The 16,608-nt window shown below is 47.2% G+C and overlaps 1 protein-coding gene across 6 annotated transcripts in view; it reads right to left on the minus strand.

Moving 5' to 3' along the window:
- Positions 1-16,263, minus strand: part of CIITA (class II major histocompatibility complex transactivator) — a 69,610-nt gene extending 53,347 nt beyond the window's left edge. For 2 of the 6 annotated variants that reach the window (XM_049111405.1, XM_049111399.1), the window contains exon 1: positions 8,869-9,123. The gene's annotated coding sequence lies outside the window, so the exon portion shown is untranslated. Of the gene's footprint in view, positions 1-8,868; positions 9,130-16,081 lie in introns of those variants that run through there. The other 4 variants (XM_049111406.1, XM_049111400.1, XM_035718155.2 and 1 more) reach the window with 4 other exon arrangements.
- Positions 16,264-16,608: the final 345 nt, after the last annotated feature.

Consider the following 16,608-nt stretch of genomic DNA (forward strand, 5'->3'; position numbering starts at 1 on the left):
TATAGAACCTCTCCGTAAGGATGTAGAAAAATGAGAACTGTCCTACTCTCCTGGAGAGCATATGGGATCGTGCAATCACCTAGGGTAACAATTAGGCAGTACTTATTTATTTTTATTTTTATTTTTAAGAGAGAGAGACAGAGAGAATGGGGAGGGGGGAGAGGTGGGGCAGAGGGAGGGGGAGAAAATCTCTCTGAAAACTGGAGGCAGGGCTCTATCTCAGAACCCTGAGACCGTGGCCTAAGCCAAAATCAAAAGTGGAAACTTTAACCAACTGAGCCCCCCTGGCCCCCCTGAGATGGGCATTCTTAAGCTTTACACACAATATACGGAGATTTGCTATTAGCTTAAAAAATCATCCAACTTTGCAATGATAATCAAATAATTTTATGAAACATAGAACGCAGCCAAAATTGGGAGTGGAATTCAAACTCTCCCAACACTTCGCCAGGCTCCAAATAGCTGCCACCCATGAGACAGGTTTAGTTCGATCATTTTCCCATTGTGGGATTGTCAAACAGAAATCATTTAAAGACGCTGTCCTTTGATACACATAAAGATAAATAGCACTTTTCTCTAAAATTATCTTTTCCTTGGAAGTGTAGCCAGATGGCCCTAAGGACACACAATGTATAATGATTCTGGAAGAAATTACAGACCAATGCCACAAAAGGTATGGAGAAATTGTATGAGCAGCTGAGCTCAGGAGAAGATTCTGGAATGCCTGTATCCAAATTCATAGACCTTAGTAACCTATTAAGGGTCTCTTAGAAAAACTACATTCTCATGGATGTCACAGCTATTGGTTTTAACACGTAAGACCACGTTAGTATGAAAGAGAGAAAATTGCAAAGACTCAACCATTAAACCTTTAGAACATGCCCCATATCCCAGTGTATAACTGATTGGACTAACTTTATGTTAACAACCACTAAATTCCTCACACAATTGGGTCCATTGCATTCAATTTATTGAAGCCACACTTACTTCAGAATATTTATAAAAGGCATTTGTGTATCTATTTTTTGTTGATTTTTATTTCTTTATTTTGGTTATTGCGAACACTGCTGCCTCGTGTGTTATATGCACCTGTGTAAGAATTTCTCTGGGGTATATACTGAGGAATGGACACTGTGGGTCTGCACTTCTCCCATTTAATAGGCATTGCCTAGGGGAACTCTAAAAAAAAAAAAAAAAGCCCACCTCAAAGAGGAAGCCATTATAATGACAAATAGCACTGTGCATTTCTAAAATTCCATTTTTTTTAATTTATTTTTTTAGGGACACCTGGGTGGCTCAGTGGTTGAGCATCTGTCTTTGGCTCAGGTCTTGATCCCAAGGTCTTAGGATCAAGTCACGCATCGGGCTCCCTGCATGGAGTCTGCTGCTCTCTCTGCCTGTGTCTTTGCCTCTCTCCCTGTGTCTCTCATGACTTAAAAAAAAAATCTTAAAAAAATTATTTTTATAATTTCATTTTTCAGTGTTTGCCTCTTGATGAACTCCCTCCTCCTGTGTGATATTGCCACACATAGAGTCAGCTAAGCCCTTGTGATGTTTTGTGCGGCTGCAGGCTTTGACAATGTGAAAACAGCATAAGCCAAGGCTCTATGACTATAGCATCAATGTTAATGGACTTTTATTATTGAAAGATGAACCTTAACAGGTATCAGCAAAAACCATAATCATTTCATTGACTATAAAGAAAAAAAATCATGCCAAGAACCAAGACACAGCTTCACGATCCTCCAAAAGCGGAGTGGGTAAATGAGCTGTATATGTTACTGGACTGGAATCCTATACATGGTTAAAATATGTGAAGTAGGGCTACCTATTTTATAACCTGCAAAGCTAAAAAATTTAATGAGTAGAAAACCAGTTTGCAGTCCACAGAGTATTATCTAGGGATGAGGTACACATGGAGGATTGGATGTGCATGAAAATGATCAATTGTCAATTCAGGAGACTGGTTCTTTCTAGAGCAAAGAAGATGAGGCAGTGACAGGGAATGGCATCAGAGCGGGGGCTTGGAGAAACCTCTAATGCTTTATTTCATTAGCAGAGCGGCAATTAGATGGCTATTCATTATTCTGATTCTTTTTTTTTCTTTTTTGGGTTTTTTTTTTTTGAAGATTTTAAAATTTATTTGAGAGAGAGAGAGCGAGAGAGAGGATGAGTGGAAGGGGTAAAAGGGAGAGGGAGAGAGAATCTGCAGCAGACTCTGCGCTGAGCACAGAGGCTGACACGGAGCTCGATCTCACAATCCTAAGATCGTGACTTGAGCCGAAACCAAGAGTTGGATGCTCAACTGACTAAGCCACCCAGGAGCCCTCATACTCTCGTTCTTTATGACTACTTCTATGTCTAAAATATCCTATTAAGTTGAGTTATATGAAATTGATGATAGTTGTTTTAATCTACGGAAACAGCCATTCATATGATGTAATTTTTTAAAAAATCTTTTAAAATTTATTTATTTCAGAGAGAGTGCACACAAGCGGGTGGACGGGCTGAGCAAGGAGCCTGATGTGGGGCTCTATCCCAGGACCCTGAGATCATGACCTGAGCCAAAGGCAGATGCCTAACCAACTGAGCTACCTAGGCACTCCATGGTGTAATTTAATAAAGTGATAATAATGGGCCACGTGGGTGGCTCAGTCGGTTAAGTGTATGACTCTTGATTTCAGCTCAGGCCCCAATCTCAGGGTTGTGAGTTTAAATCTCATTTTGGGCTACATGCTGGGCATGGAACCTACTTAAAAAATATAAATGTGTGTATATAATATATACATATTATATATATATATTTATAATATATAATAATAATCGAAGCCTGAGGTCTAGCCTTGGGGATGGCAAACTTATGATCTGAGACTGGAGAGGGAGGATGCCAAGGTGTCTGCAGAGATGTAGGTAGTGCTGCTGGGCAGCATGCAAAGTGCTGATGCTCTAGCGCCCCAGAGCCAGGTGAGGGTTCAGGTCCTTGGGGTCACCAGCCTGCAGAGCAAGAGGCAATCACGCTCTCTCTATCTCTGGCCCCTCCAGCTTGGGGCTCCACGATGAGAATGATGACGTACTAAAATATTCAGATGCCACTTCTTGAGTGAGAAGAGTGAGTAGCTAGATGCTCTCTGTATATGGTCTCGTCGTCACCAAAGGCATCACAAGGTAGACATTAGTCATCTCATTTCATAGATGAGGCCTAGAGATGTTAAGTCACAGACTTTGAGTGGGAACCTGGGGAGGAATTCCAGGCTGTGATTTGCAAAAGGAGAAGAGGGTGGAGCATAGTGTCTTCTGGAGGGGTTGCTTCCTCCCTGGAGGCCGGGGAGATCAGCTCCCTGGGGCCATGGGGCGTCAGAACACGCCAGGGCTGAGCCTTGTGGCTGCCACGTGGCTGCCCACAGACCAGGGGGATGAGCTGCTGCATCTCAGCCTGAGTCACCTTGACCACCGCTCAGGGACTTGGCTTCCTGCCTGTGTTCCCCGGGTTTCTCCCCAAGGCTCAGGGAGTCTACTGCTGGCTTATGACTTAGAGGTGAAGCGGGGACAGTAGGTGGGGACTGTCAGCACGATGACACAGTCCGCTATGGCTTCCGTGGGCCAGAAGTGGGAGGCAGGAGACCTGGGCCCAGTGGGGTTCTGGAGTCGGCTTCCCCACTTCCCTCCAGCACCACCGCCACCACCTTCGCCCCCCTGCCCACCCACTGCTTCCATTGTCACCATCATCATCTCCCACTCCACCACCCCCATCCCTCCCACCATCACCTTCATGGTCACCACCACCTCCACTGGCTCCGCAGACTCTTCCCCATAAGCACTATTTCCCACCACCGTATTAGTCCTTCCTCTGGCACCATGCAGCATCTGCCTCAACCCAGAAATCGCTACACCAGCCTGTAAAGTGGGCATTCTTACTATCACCATGGTATACGAAGCTCAAAGAAGATTCTAAGCCAGGTCTACAGGATTCCTTCTGACACTTCACAAGGAGAGGTTGGGCTCGCTTGTTACCATGGAATTGGGCCCAAGATGGACATGCCATCTGTGTCTCCCGGTGGGTCAGTTCTGAAGACTCAGAGAGGATCAAATGGCTCGCTACAATAGGGCTAATGTGTACGCAAGGAGCTTGGAAATCACAGGAACCTGAGGATCAGAGACATTGAGTGTCCTCCTCAAGATCACATAGCCAGTAACTGACAGGATTTAAGGAGCGTGTGTCTGCTGTGAAAGCCTACAGCATCGGGATGCCTGGGTGGCTCAATGGTTGAGCATCTGCCTTTGGCTCAGGGTGTGATCCTGGGGTCTGGGGATTGAGTCCCGTATTGGGCTCCCCATGGGGAACCTGCTTCTCCCTCTGCCCAAGTCTCTGTCTCTCTCTATATATCTCTCATGAATAACTTTTTTTTAAATCTTAAAAAAAAAAAAAAAAGCCTACAGCATCACAGCTAGATCTGTCTTCAGCACAGAGGAGCGGTGATGCGGGCCCTTGGCAACTATCAAGGCCATGGTAGCCATGGGGATACTCACTTGGCCCTCCTCCAGAGAGAACCTGCCATGGATGGGAGGCAAGGGTGGGAGCCAGCTGACAGTGTCCAGCCACGGAGGCCCCTGGCTCTCCCTCAGCTTGTAAATCCAAGCCGGCGGCTTCCAGGCAATCCCTGGCCAATGACTGAGCATGGCGGTGACACAAGGTCTTGACGTTTCTTGGCGGGGCGGGACTCTCTCCAGGCAATCTCCAAGCCCAGGCTCCCGGAGGGACCTGGCCGAGCTTCCCAGAGCTGAACCCCAGTCTGAAGCTCTCCCTACACAATCCCCCCTTCTTCCCTTTCTCTTTTCAAAGTGTCAGATCCCTCTGCCCGTATCTGTGGCCTCTCCCCTGGATCTTTCAGTGGCATCACCTCCCCATACATCTCGTGTATCTCATGTACTCCGACTCTGCCTTGGTGTCTGCTTCTTGGAGGATCCCAAATGGTGCAGAGGTGTGAGTTTGTACCAATCACAGCAGAGGGCATTCTCTTCCCCACCCTGGCCTTAAGATCTGACTTTATTATTTTTTCCCCAAATGTTATTTTTAAGTAACCTCTACACTCAAACTCCTAAGCTTGAGACCAAGAGCCATGCGCTTCAACACTTGAGCCAGCCAGGTGGCCTAAGATCTGACCGTAGACACGCACAGTCTCCAGCCCTGCGGAACGAGTGTCTACGAACATAACTGCTTCCTCTAGCATCATACAACTATCACAAATTGTTAGAGTAGCTTGATTTGGATTCCTGTTCTAGCAAGTCCAAGCGAGAGCACACTTGTTAGCTTCTCTGCGACTTTAATGCCTGGATTTCCTCCTGTGGACCATTTCAAACTTCTAGGGTTGTTATGAGGTCTAAATTTTTTAAGTTAAGGATGCAATATTTAAAAAAATATTTAAAAAAAAAGTTAAGACTGCCTGGGTGGCTAAGTGGTTGAGCATCTGCCTTCAGCTCAGGGCATGACAGAGTCCTGGAATCAAGTCCTGCATCAGGTTCCCCCCGCCCAAGGGAGCCTGCTTCTCCCTCTGCCTGTGTTTCTGCTTCTCTCTGTGTGTTCTCAAATAAATAAATAAATAAATAAATAAATAAATAAATAAATTTTAAAAATAAAAATAACTTATTTAAGTTAGCAGAAAACGTGTACACACAGTCTGGCACACAGTCGGCATCCAGCACATGTATTCCTTCATTGTGTGCCTGACCCAGGCTCGGAGCTCACGTTTAGCCCTGGGAATACAGCAGGTGAACGATAAAGAGAAAAAATTGTGCTCTCGTGCAACTTGCAGTATAATTAGTTAAAGCTAAATCTGGAAAGTCTTGAAGGTACCTTAATAGCTGCAAAAGCCAATAAGATAGGCGCCTCCTTTCCTTTAGGGAAACATATGAGACCAGAACTCTGAGTATCCTTTAAGAGGGATACTTAGCCACTTTCCGTTAAAGGAAAACAAGTCACTTGAAGCTTTTGAAGCCCGGTGCCGGGCAGTAAACTCTCTCCACCCTGACGGATGGAGCATAGATTGAATGGTTGATGTAGATTAATTGGACCTAATAAACTAAGGTAAAAGGTTGTGAGCCCGAGTACGCTTATGTCTTCTTGCGAAGCCCTGTTATCTTATCTTATCCCAAAGAGATCAATGTTCTCTGGAATGTACACAAAGTCTGCTTTTACTTCTTCTGGTCATCATGTTATTATTTTGTTTCAACCTAACTAAGATAAGAGATCAGAGAATGTAATCTATGTGATCTTTGTTAAGATTGATTCCAGCTCATGGTCACTTTTTGTAAACACTGCACTGTTTAGAAAGGATGTGTGGCTGGGGGCGCCTGGGTGGCTCAGTCAGTTAAGCACCCAGATCTTGATGTCGGCTCAGGTAGTGATCTCAGGGCCTCACCTGACTAAGCAGGAAGCCTGAGGCGGGGCTTGATCCAGGACCCTGGGATCATAACCTGAGCCACAGACAGACGCTCCAACGACTGAGCCAGCCAGCCAGCACCTCTCCACCCCTCTTTTTTTTTTTTTTTTTTAAACTGTGAGCTACTCAGTTCTTTAGAACTTCATTGTAGGCGGTCTTTGAGTCCTGGTGTAAAATTCAGTAGCATTCATTAGTGAGTTCTTTGCAGTCCAGTCCCAGGAAGGGATCTGCTGTTAAATTCTCACCTGGGGTGTGCCCAACAGTGTGTCTTGCCCTTACTCTCCTGTGGCCTTGAAAGGGGAAGCTGACATTTTGCAGAGTTTGAAAGAGACCTCAAAAAAAAAAAAAAAAAAGACTGACTTTGGTGGGTCTGCACCACCCAGCCTCTCTGACTTCATGTCTTTGGGGGCCTCTGTGGATTTATTACCTTTGTGCCAACCAGCAATGTGTTTAAGAGATGCGTTCAAGTATTGCATCCAGCATTTCAGTTGTCTCTGGGGGCAGAGTACTAGGGCCTCTCATCCCTCAGAGGACTGGAATTAGATGTCTCTTTATTACTTCTACTAAGTAAACGACTTTGCTTACCCTTCACCTACTCCAGGAATGTACAGGGAGGAGCCGGTGCTGAGCTCAGAAGCAGGGAGTTTGGTTTTGAGCAGAAGTAGAAGCACGCGATTGCCTTATCGTAGTTAGATAGCTTCATCTCTATGTCAGCTTTCACTTATTGCAACCTTGTCATATATCGTTTCAGAAGGAACTATAGAAACTGGGGTGCAGCTATGCCAAACTTTTATCTATTTTTTTTTTAATTTTTATTTATTTATGATAGTCACACAGAGAGAGAGAGAGAGGCAGAGACACAGGCAGAGGGAGAAGCAGGCTCCATGCACCGGGAGCCCGACGTGGGATTCGATCCCGGGTCTCCAGGATCGCGCCCTGGGCCAAAGGCAGGCGCCAAACCGCTGCACCACCCAGGGATCTCTATGCCAAACTTTTATAGCCTGGATCAATGTTCAAGGAGGGAAAGGACTAAGAGAAGAAATGCTAGTAAACATCACACACCTTGCAGTCATTTATCTCTACCCAGGCTAACTTAAAATCTTTAATTTCAATCCTTCACATCATCTCTCATCTAGCTGCTTTTCTTTTTTAAGATTTCATTTATTTATTCATGAGAGACACAGAGAGAGAGGCTGAGACACAGGCAGAGAGAGTAGCAGGCTCCAAGCAGGGAGCCCGACGCAGGACTCGATCCCAGGCCCCGGGATCGTGACCTGAGCCAAAGGCGGACGCTCCACCACTGAGCCCTGCAGCTGCCTCTGTCATCTAGCTTCTTCTTCATCTGCTCACACATTATTTGACAGCTAATCTTCCTGAAATCCCAGGAGGTGGGTACTGTTATTCCCATTACACAGATGTAGAAGCTGAAGCTTGTAAAGGTCAAGTGGGGGTGTCCCAGGGCTGGTCAGTGGTAGAGCCCGACTCCACACAGTAGTCTAACCTGGAGCCCACATGTTGGCTTCTACTCTCTAAGGTTGTTTTCTCCTGCCTTCAGCCTCACCTCCCTCACCTCACGCTCCCCTTGCAGCAGCTAGAGGGATCTTCGTGAACTGCATCAGTGATCATGCAGTGCCTCAGCCCCAAACCTTCCAGTGGCTGCCCACCGCCGTGGGACAAAGCGGCGGCTCTTCAACAGGACTCATATCCACAGCCTCTAGAGCCTCATCTGCTATTACAGAGAATCACCCCCCACCCCGCTCTGCTGTGGCCACATCGCAGCCCACTCACAGGATCCAAAGGGAGGCCATGCTCTTCCACACTTTGGTCACTTTCAACTCACACAACTGTCTCGCTGCATGTATTTTCTCCACTTGGTGAACTCCTACACATGCCTCAATACCCAGCCCAAAAGTTACTCTGTGGAACATGTTCCTGATCACCCCCAGGCACGACTAGCCATTGTGTACTTAACCTTATAACACCTTGGCAGGAAATTCTCGACCTTTGAGGATCACTAGTACCAGAAAATCCATGCGAAAGCAGATCCAGTTAGCATGGGACCAAAGTGTCATAGTAAATATTGAGCAAGAAATTTTATAAAAGGACTTGATTGATGCTTTACCTTAAAAAAAAAAAAAAAAGAAACTAACATTTAGCTAACAAAATTATCGTTGAAATTCTGTACTAATTCTTAAACCAAATTATGAAGTCAGGGCTAGCATATATTTTCTTCTTTTTGGTATAATTTCCTGACAAAAATTTGTTTGAAGTCATGATATGACATCCTTTTCTACCAGTTTCACACCATGATCACACAGAGTCATTTTGGGAAAAACACACACGCACACAAAAATGATAAGATGCTAGCGGTTTCCCAGAAGGCTTTCCTTAGCCTTTTCATACTGAAATTATTTTCTTGTAAGCACCTGACCTGTCTTCTCAGCAGCATCCTCTTGTTTAGTTGTTCCTTGGTCTAAGAGTGGGATGGGCCGGATGCTCGTTTGTCAATAACTTCAGGGTGCTGCCAGCAGTTCTCCACCTGCAGGGACATCAACTTCAGGAAACTGTCACTTTGCAAGCAAGGGTGACAATTTAATGGTGCAGGTGCAGCAGACATCCAGACTGACCAACACCCAAGAGAGAGGGTGTTGATGTCGTAGGCAGAGCGAGACAATGGGTTCAGCAGGGAGGGTATAGCTAGTAGCTAATTCTTTATGACACACTGTAGTGAGATGTTGCCACCGGGGGATGCCGGGCAAGGGACACAGCGTACCGCTTGGTACTATTTTTGCAACACCTTATGAGTCGATAAGGATTTCAAAATAAAAAGCTAAACATATGACAAAAATAACTCGCAGCCAAGAGGAACCTAAGGGCACATAGAGACATCAGAAGTCCTAAACTCGCAAGTCAAACTTATAAGTGACCTGACACTTCGTTAACATTTTCTTGCAATGGTCATTTTTGTTTGCCTGGCGATTTCTCCAGGTCATTTTTGTTTTCCCCCCACCAGGTGTGGAGTAGGGGTTCTCATGGAACACTTAGGTTTTCACTAAGTCCTTCCATGGAGGGGCTCCTGGGTGGCTCAGAGGTTGAGCATCTGCCTTTGGCTCAGGGTGTGATCCCAGGGTCCCGGGATCGAGTCCCGCATCGGGGTCCCTGCATGGAGCCTGCTTCTCCCTCTGCTTGTGTCTCTGCCTCTCTCTGTGTCTCTCAGGAATCAATCAATCAATCCGTCCATGGAATTGTGACTATTACATAACTTCATTCCCTTGGACTGTGGGCTCCTTCGGGCCTCGAAGTCGATCTTTCTCATCTTTTGGTTTCCAGGGCCCACCATAGGGCTTGGCATAGATTAAGCCTCTGATAAAAATGTAGTGAGTGAATGAATGAATGAATGAATGAATGCCTGCACAAAGACACTAAAAGGAGGGGTTTCTAATCTGCTCCCAGCATAGCTCAGCCCTGGGGAAGTGTCGGTGCTGGAGATGGTTCCTCTAGAGGTGGTTTGCTTTGAGTCTCAGACACAGCAGCTCCTGCAGGGGATGCGGGGCCTCCAGGAAGGATCTGCTCTGCTTTCTCTATGGACGCGGGCAGGCGGTGCTTTGCCCACATACCTGTCCAGCCCCATGACCAGGGGGAGGGTTTGGGGAATTTCAGGGAAGGAATGTTTGGGAAAGCCCAATTCGGGGTGAAGCCACCTCTAATGTCCCCCGAAAGATGCCCCACGGCCAAAACCAACTCTTCCCCGCCCTGCTCTGTAAGGGGCTCTGGGAGTTGGCCCTGTTCTCCTGGGAACTAACAACTGTCCGCCTGGTGGGGGTATCAATGCCCCCAGCGTCTTGGCCTCCTTTTTTCTCCAAAACTGATACAAAAGATAAATGCCGCTACCCACGCTTGTCCCTCTCCCTAGGGGCAATCTGGGAAGGTTTTCTGACATCATACCAAACCCGCTGTTCCACAACTCATTTTTCCTACCTTTTTTGTTGTTGTTGTTGAATGCATTTCGGACATCTTTCTATGCCCTGGTGTGCAAATCTTTGTTTTCCCTCTCAGCTCTGTAATATTGCACCGAACGGCTAAAGCTTTGCTCACCTAAGCAGTTCCCCCTAATGAGGGGCATTGATGCTGCACTGGGTTTTGTCACTGCCTGGCAACAGCCACACACCTCTACGTGCCTAGATGAGCCTGGCTGGTGTCAAGAATGCCCTCCCCACAAGTTGCACCAGGTTCCATACTCCCAACTGCGGCCTATGGGCCACGAAGCCAAGGCTTTTGAAAGAAAAAGAAATCCCACTGCCCATCGTGCTGCTGCTGCTTACCCTAACAAGAGAACGAACCTCACTTTCAAGGAACTTTCTTAGCTTTTTTTTTTTCTTTTTTTGGTTCCATTCTCAGTCACCGTGGAACTGGGGACTGGCCTTGCTGTTACAATCATTGCTGAGTTTATGCACAGTTTTGTGCCAGACTCATGCTGGATGCCGAACGGGGGGCCGGGAGCTGGTGGTGGCCAGCAGAAGGCAGTCCCCTGTGCCAGCAGCCCCCCGTGCCACTCCTTGGCTCTCTTTATTTCCAATTCTTTTCCGACTTGATAAGATATAATTGGCATATTGTGTAAACTTGATACGCCTGTATCTTACAGCCTTGTGACAGCCCTCCAACCAGCCTCAAGGATTAATTTGCTTCAAGCGTACACACTCCTTGCTTGCAGACTAATTCCCTTCGTTTGTGGCAGAACTAACCTCTTTCCTTGAGATTTGCAGGCCGCTGGCCTTGGGGACCAAAGAACTGGACTTTCCCAGAAGATAAAGCCTGCCTTCTTTCAAAAACAGCTGCCCCTGGTGTAAGTCTGTTCAGGGTCACGTCCACATACGACTAACCACCCAGGCATCTGTTTCTGCACGCAGCCCATGTCCCCTTTCCAGGGCCTTCCCTTGGCGAGGCCTGGGCAGAGAAGCTGGTCTTTGAGACATTAGTCCTCCACCTTTCCAGGTCACTAGTTTCTTGGATGAAGTCACCGTTTCTTTCCCTCTATCACTTGTTTCTCAAGTATGGGTTTTTCTTCCTGCTTTTTTTCCTTTTTTTAAAAGATATTATTTATTTATTCATGAGAGACGTGCAGAGAGAGGCAGAGACACAGCAGAGGGAGAAGCAGGCTCCCTGCAGGGAGGCCGATGCGGGACTCGATCCCAGGACCCCGGGATCACACCCTGAGCCAAAGGTAGGCTCTCAACCCCTGGGCCACCCAAATGTCCCAAATCTTACTGTCTTAGCAATATCTGGGTATACAGTCCAGTGTTTTATCCACAGGGCATTAGAGCCCCAGAACTTATCTTCTAACTGGAAGCTTGTACTGTTTGACCACCATCTCCCCATTTCCCCCACCCCCCTGCCGCTGCTCACCACCACCCTGCTCCTGCTCACCACCCCCTGCCCCTGCTCACCACCCCCCTGCCCTGCTCCCTGTTTCTATGAGTTCAGCTTTTTTTAGATTCCACACGTAAGTGAGATCACAGTGTTTGTCTTTCTCTGTCTGACTTCTCTCACTTAGCCTAATGCCCTCAAGGACCATCCATGCTGTTGCAAACGGCCACGAAAGGATTTCATTCTTTTTCGTGGCTGGATAATATTCCATCGTGTATATATACCACATCTTATTTCTCCACTCGTCTGCTGACAGAAACTGAGCTCGTTCCCGTGGCCTGGCTACTGTAAATAATGCCGCAACAAACCTGCTATCTCCTCGGTATCCTGTTTTCATTGCTTTTGGAGGTGTACCCAGAAATGCAAAGGCTGGAGCCTATGTTCATCTGATTTTTAATTTTTTGAGGAACCAACTTCCATACCGTTTTCCACAGTGGCTGCACCAACTTACCTTCTCAGGGAACCAGGGTCCCTTTATTTCCACATCCTCACCAATACTTGTCTCTTGTCTTTGTGATGACAGTCATCCTCATAGGTGTGAGGTGGCATCTTTCTCGTTCCCTTTAGAGCAACACTTTAGAAGCAGCGATCGCATCCCACTTGGACAAGCAGCAGCATTTGGCACTGTCTACTACCCTGTCTTGAAACATTTTCTCCATCATATCTTCTCTTTGCCATCTCTAGCTCTCAAAGTTGGGGCACCTCAGGGCCCTGTCCTCAGACCTCTTCTCTTCTCTAGCCATGCTTACTCCCTGGGGGGTCACATGCAGTCCCACGGCTTTAAATAGCAGCCGTAAGCTCTTTTTTAAAAAAATTAAATATTTTATTTATTTAGTCATGAGAGACACACAGAAAGAAGGAGAGACACAGGCAGAAGGAGAAGCAGGCTCCATGCGAGGAGCCTGATGTGGGACTCGATCCCAGGACCCCAGGATCACGCCTGAACCAAAGGGCTCAACAACCTCTGAGCCTCCCAGGTGTCACCACCTGTGTGCTCTTGACCCCAATATTCACGTCACCACCCCAGACCTCCGCCATGAACTCTGCATGCCCAACAGTCTATGCATCATCTCCATCTTGAGATCCAAAAGACCAGCGCTAGCGGTCACACTTGCACATGAGCAGATGCTTGACATCATTAGTCATCAGGGAAATGCAAGCCAAAACCACTTCACATTCACTGCTTGTGAGTGTAATAAAAAAGGTGAGTGCTAGTGGGTGTTGGCAAAGATTTGAAGAAATTGGGTCCTTTATACAGTGCTCGGGGAGGGGTGGGGGGAATGCAAAATGGGGCAGCCACTCTGGAAAATATTTTGGCAATTCCTCACAAAAGTTACACAGAAGGGGGTTCCTGGCTGGTTCCATCAGAAGAGCGTGTGACTCTTGATTTCTGGGTCGTGAGTTCGAGCCCCATGTTGGGCGTAGCGATTAAAAGAAAGAAAGAAAGAAGAAAGAAAGAAAAAGAAAGAAAAGAAAGAAGAAAGAAAGAAAAAGACAGAAAAGAAAGAAAGAAGAAAGAAGAAAGAAGAAAGAAAGAAAGAAAGAAAGAAAGAAAGAAAGAAAGAAAGAAATACACTTTTAAGAGTCACACAGACAGTTATGATGTGACCAAGCAACTCCACTCTTAGATGTGCCCCCAAGAGAAGTGAGAACATGTGCACACAAAAATGTGTATGCAAACATTCTTAGTAGCTCATGTTATTCAGAATAGCTAAAAACGTGGCCACAACCCAAACGCCCATCCGTGTGGACAAGTGGATAAACTGAATATGACGTAGCCCGCAGTGGAGCATCACGAACACATGGTAAACCTCAACCACATGATGCTGAGTGAGACACGAGTCACAAAAGGTCCCATACCGGATGATTCCGTTCATCGGAAATGTCCAGAATACGCAGAGCCGCACAGACAGAAAGCGGATCAGTGATTTCTAGGGCCTGGGGGTGGGGGGGACGGGGGAGTGACTGTGGATGGGGATTCCTCTGGGGTGATGGAAACGTTCTCCTGTTACATAGTGACGATGGACACATACCCTCGTGAAAGCGCTAAAAACCATCGAAGGGTACCGGAAAGGTGACTCTTATGGTTATGGGAATTTATCTCAATCATTTTAAGAGTTAAGACCCCATTCAGATTTCATTTTTCTTTTCTTTTCTTTTCTTTTCTTTTCTTTTCTTTTCTTTTCTTTCTTTTTTTCCTTTCCTTTCCTTTTCTTTTTTCTTTTCTTTTTTCTTTTCTTTTCTTTCTTTTCTTTTCTTTTTTTAGAGAGAGAGAGAGTGTGCACACGTGAGGGGCCGGGCTGAAGGAGAGGGAGAGAGAGACTCTCCAGCAGGATCCATGCCCAGCACGGAGCCCGGTGCAGGGCTCCATCCCACGACCCTAAGATCATGACTTGAGCCAAAATCAAGAACCAGACGCTTAACCAACTAAGCTACCCCAGATTTTGTGGGTTTTTTTAGTGTAACAAACAATTTCCTCCTCCAAACCTACTCAGCCACTGTTGCCTTCATGTCTTTACTTCCTGGTTCCTCACACCCTCCATCGCAGCCGTCAACACAACCCATTAGCTTTACCTTTGAGATTTATCCTGTATCCGAGCACTTCTTACCACTCCACGGCCACCGTCTGTGTCTGAGCCACTAGCCTGTGTCACTTGCTTTTCCCCATAGTCACTGCAGGGTGTTCTCCATCCAGCAGCTGGATGCTCTTCTACAAGAGTGGGCTGCTCCTCTGCTTGCTCACGGCTCCAATGGTTCCCATCTTGCTCAGATGAAAAGCCCAACTCCTCGCTGTGCCTGTGAGACCCTGACATTCCAACCCCCCCACTAGCTCCCTGACATCACCTCCTCTCAGCCTCCCCTTGCCCACTCTGTTCCAGCCCTACTGACCTCCCTATTATTCCTCAAATATGACACACCTGATCCACCACAGGGCCTTTGCACTTGCTCTTCTCGCTGCATGGAATGTTCTTCCTCTCAGTCATCATTGTGATTGTCTCTTTCTCTACCCTCTTCAGCTTTATTTCTCTCTGTCACATGTGTGTCCCACCTGAATATGAGCTCTACGGGGATGGGGATGTTTCTCTTGTCCACTGTTAAGTCCCCAGGGCCAGGCACCCAATAGTTGCTCAGTAAATACTTGTTGAATGCATGAATGAATGAACTATACCCCACAGATCATCCTAGGGAATGACCCCAAGAGGATGGGGGACAGGAAGCCTCAAGTGTCGAATATGTTTCCAGGCTTACAAGAGCTGAGTCCTGGGGCATCCAGCTGGCTCACTTGGAAGAGCATGCAAGTGTTGATCTCAGAGTTGTGAGTTCGAGCCCCACATTGGTAAAAATAAACAAATAAACTTAAAAAAAAAACCCAAACACACACACACACACACACACACAATGGAATATTACTCCGCCATCAGAAAGGATGAAATCTTGCCATTTACATCGATGTGGATGGAACTGGAGGGTATTATGCTGAGTGGAATAAGTCAATCAGAAAGATAATTAATCATGTGGTTCCACTCGTATGTGGACAATAAGAAGCAGTGCAGAGGATCATAGGGGAAGGGAGGGAAAACGAAATGGGGAGAAATCAGACAGGGAGACAAACCATGAAAGACTCTTAACTCTGGGAAACAAACTGAAGGTCGCTGGAGGGGAGGTGGGTGACGGGCATGAAGGTGGGTGCGTGATGGGCTGGGTGCTGGGTGTGATATGCAAGCGATGAGTCACTGACCTCTACCTCTGAAACTAAAGATTTGTTGGCTAATTGAATTTAATTGTGAAAAAAGCAGACTTCGATACCTATTTTTTTCCTAGAATCCTCATCACGGCCCGTGAGGTAGGCAAGCACTTTGACTCGTTTCAGAGAGGAAACGGAAGTGCTGCGCTGGCTTGGCAGAGAACCCAGCCCAGAGCAAGCCTTCAGCCAACATGAACGCTGTCGTGGTTGTTTTTCTGATCCTCCCCACTTAGCAGCACAATTGCAGCTCAGTCCTCCTCAGCCCTCTCCCTGAGGCAGAGCCAGTCTGCTTCCCCACCCAGGCAGAGCTTGCTAACACCCCCTCCTTGCTTTTGCTGCCATCACCCCCACCACCACCTAGAATCTCCTCACCCTTCCTCCCTGCCTGTCAGTAGCCCTAATCCACCACTGACACGCTTGTGCTTGCTTCCTCCAGGAAGCCTTCTCGGATTAACCCGCCCACTGCACTGCTCACCGCTTCCATATTCCTCTCCCCTCCGCTCCTGGTCCACTTGCAACTGCGGGCCACACTGTAGCTTTACTTGGCTCTTGACCTCTGGCGATGTTCTTGCAGATCCAACAGCACACTCTGAGGAGCCTGATAAACCTCTCCCGAGCTGTGTGACCCTGGGCACGCTGATGGGCTCCTCTGAGCTTCCTCTGTGATGCGGAAGCCCGGCTGTCTTGGGGTTGACATGAGGCGTGGTAAATGAGACACCTGCGCCCAGCACATCCTGGAGGTCCAGCACAGATTAATTTTTATTATTATTATTATCTCAAAATGACACCCCCCCCCCACTCCCCGCCGAAAGGTAGCTAGAGGAGGACAAGGATGGAGTGATCTGTGCACTCATGGCGATGAGCTGGCACTCAAGCCCCATGTCCTGCCCTCCTGTTGGGCTCCACCACACTCTTCAGGGGTTCATTTCCGATACCTCACCCTACGCCCACTGCTGTTGGTGTCATGTGTGACCTTTGAATCATTCTTGATTATCTGGTTTC

The sequence above is a fragment of the Canis lupus genome, chromosome 6, assembly GCF_003254725.2.
Source record: "Canis lupus dingo isolate Sandy chromosome 6, ASM325472v2, whole genome shotgun sequence".
Taxonomy (NCBI): Eukaryota; Metazoa; Chordata; class Mammalia; order Carnivora; family Canidae; genus Canis; species Canis lupus.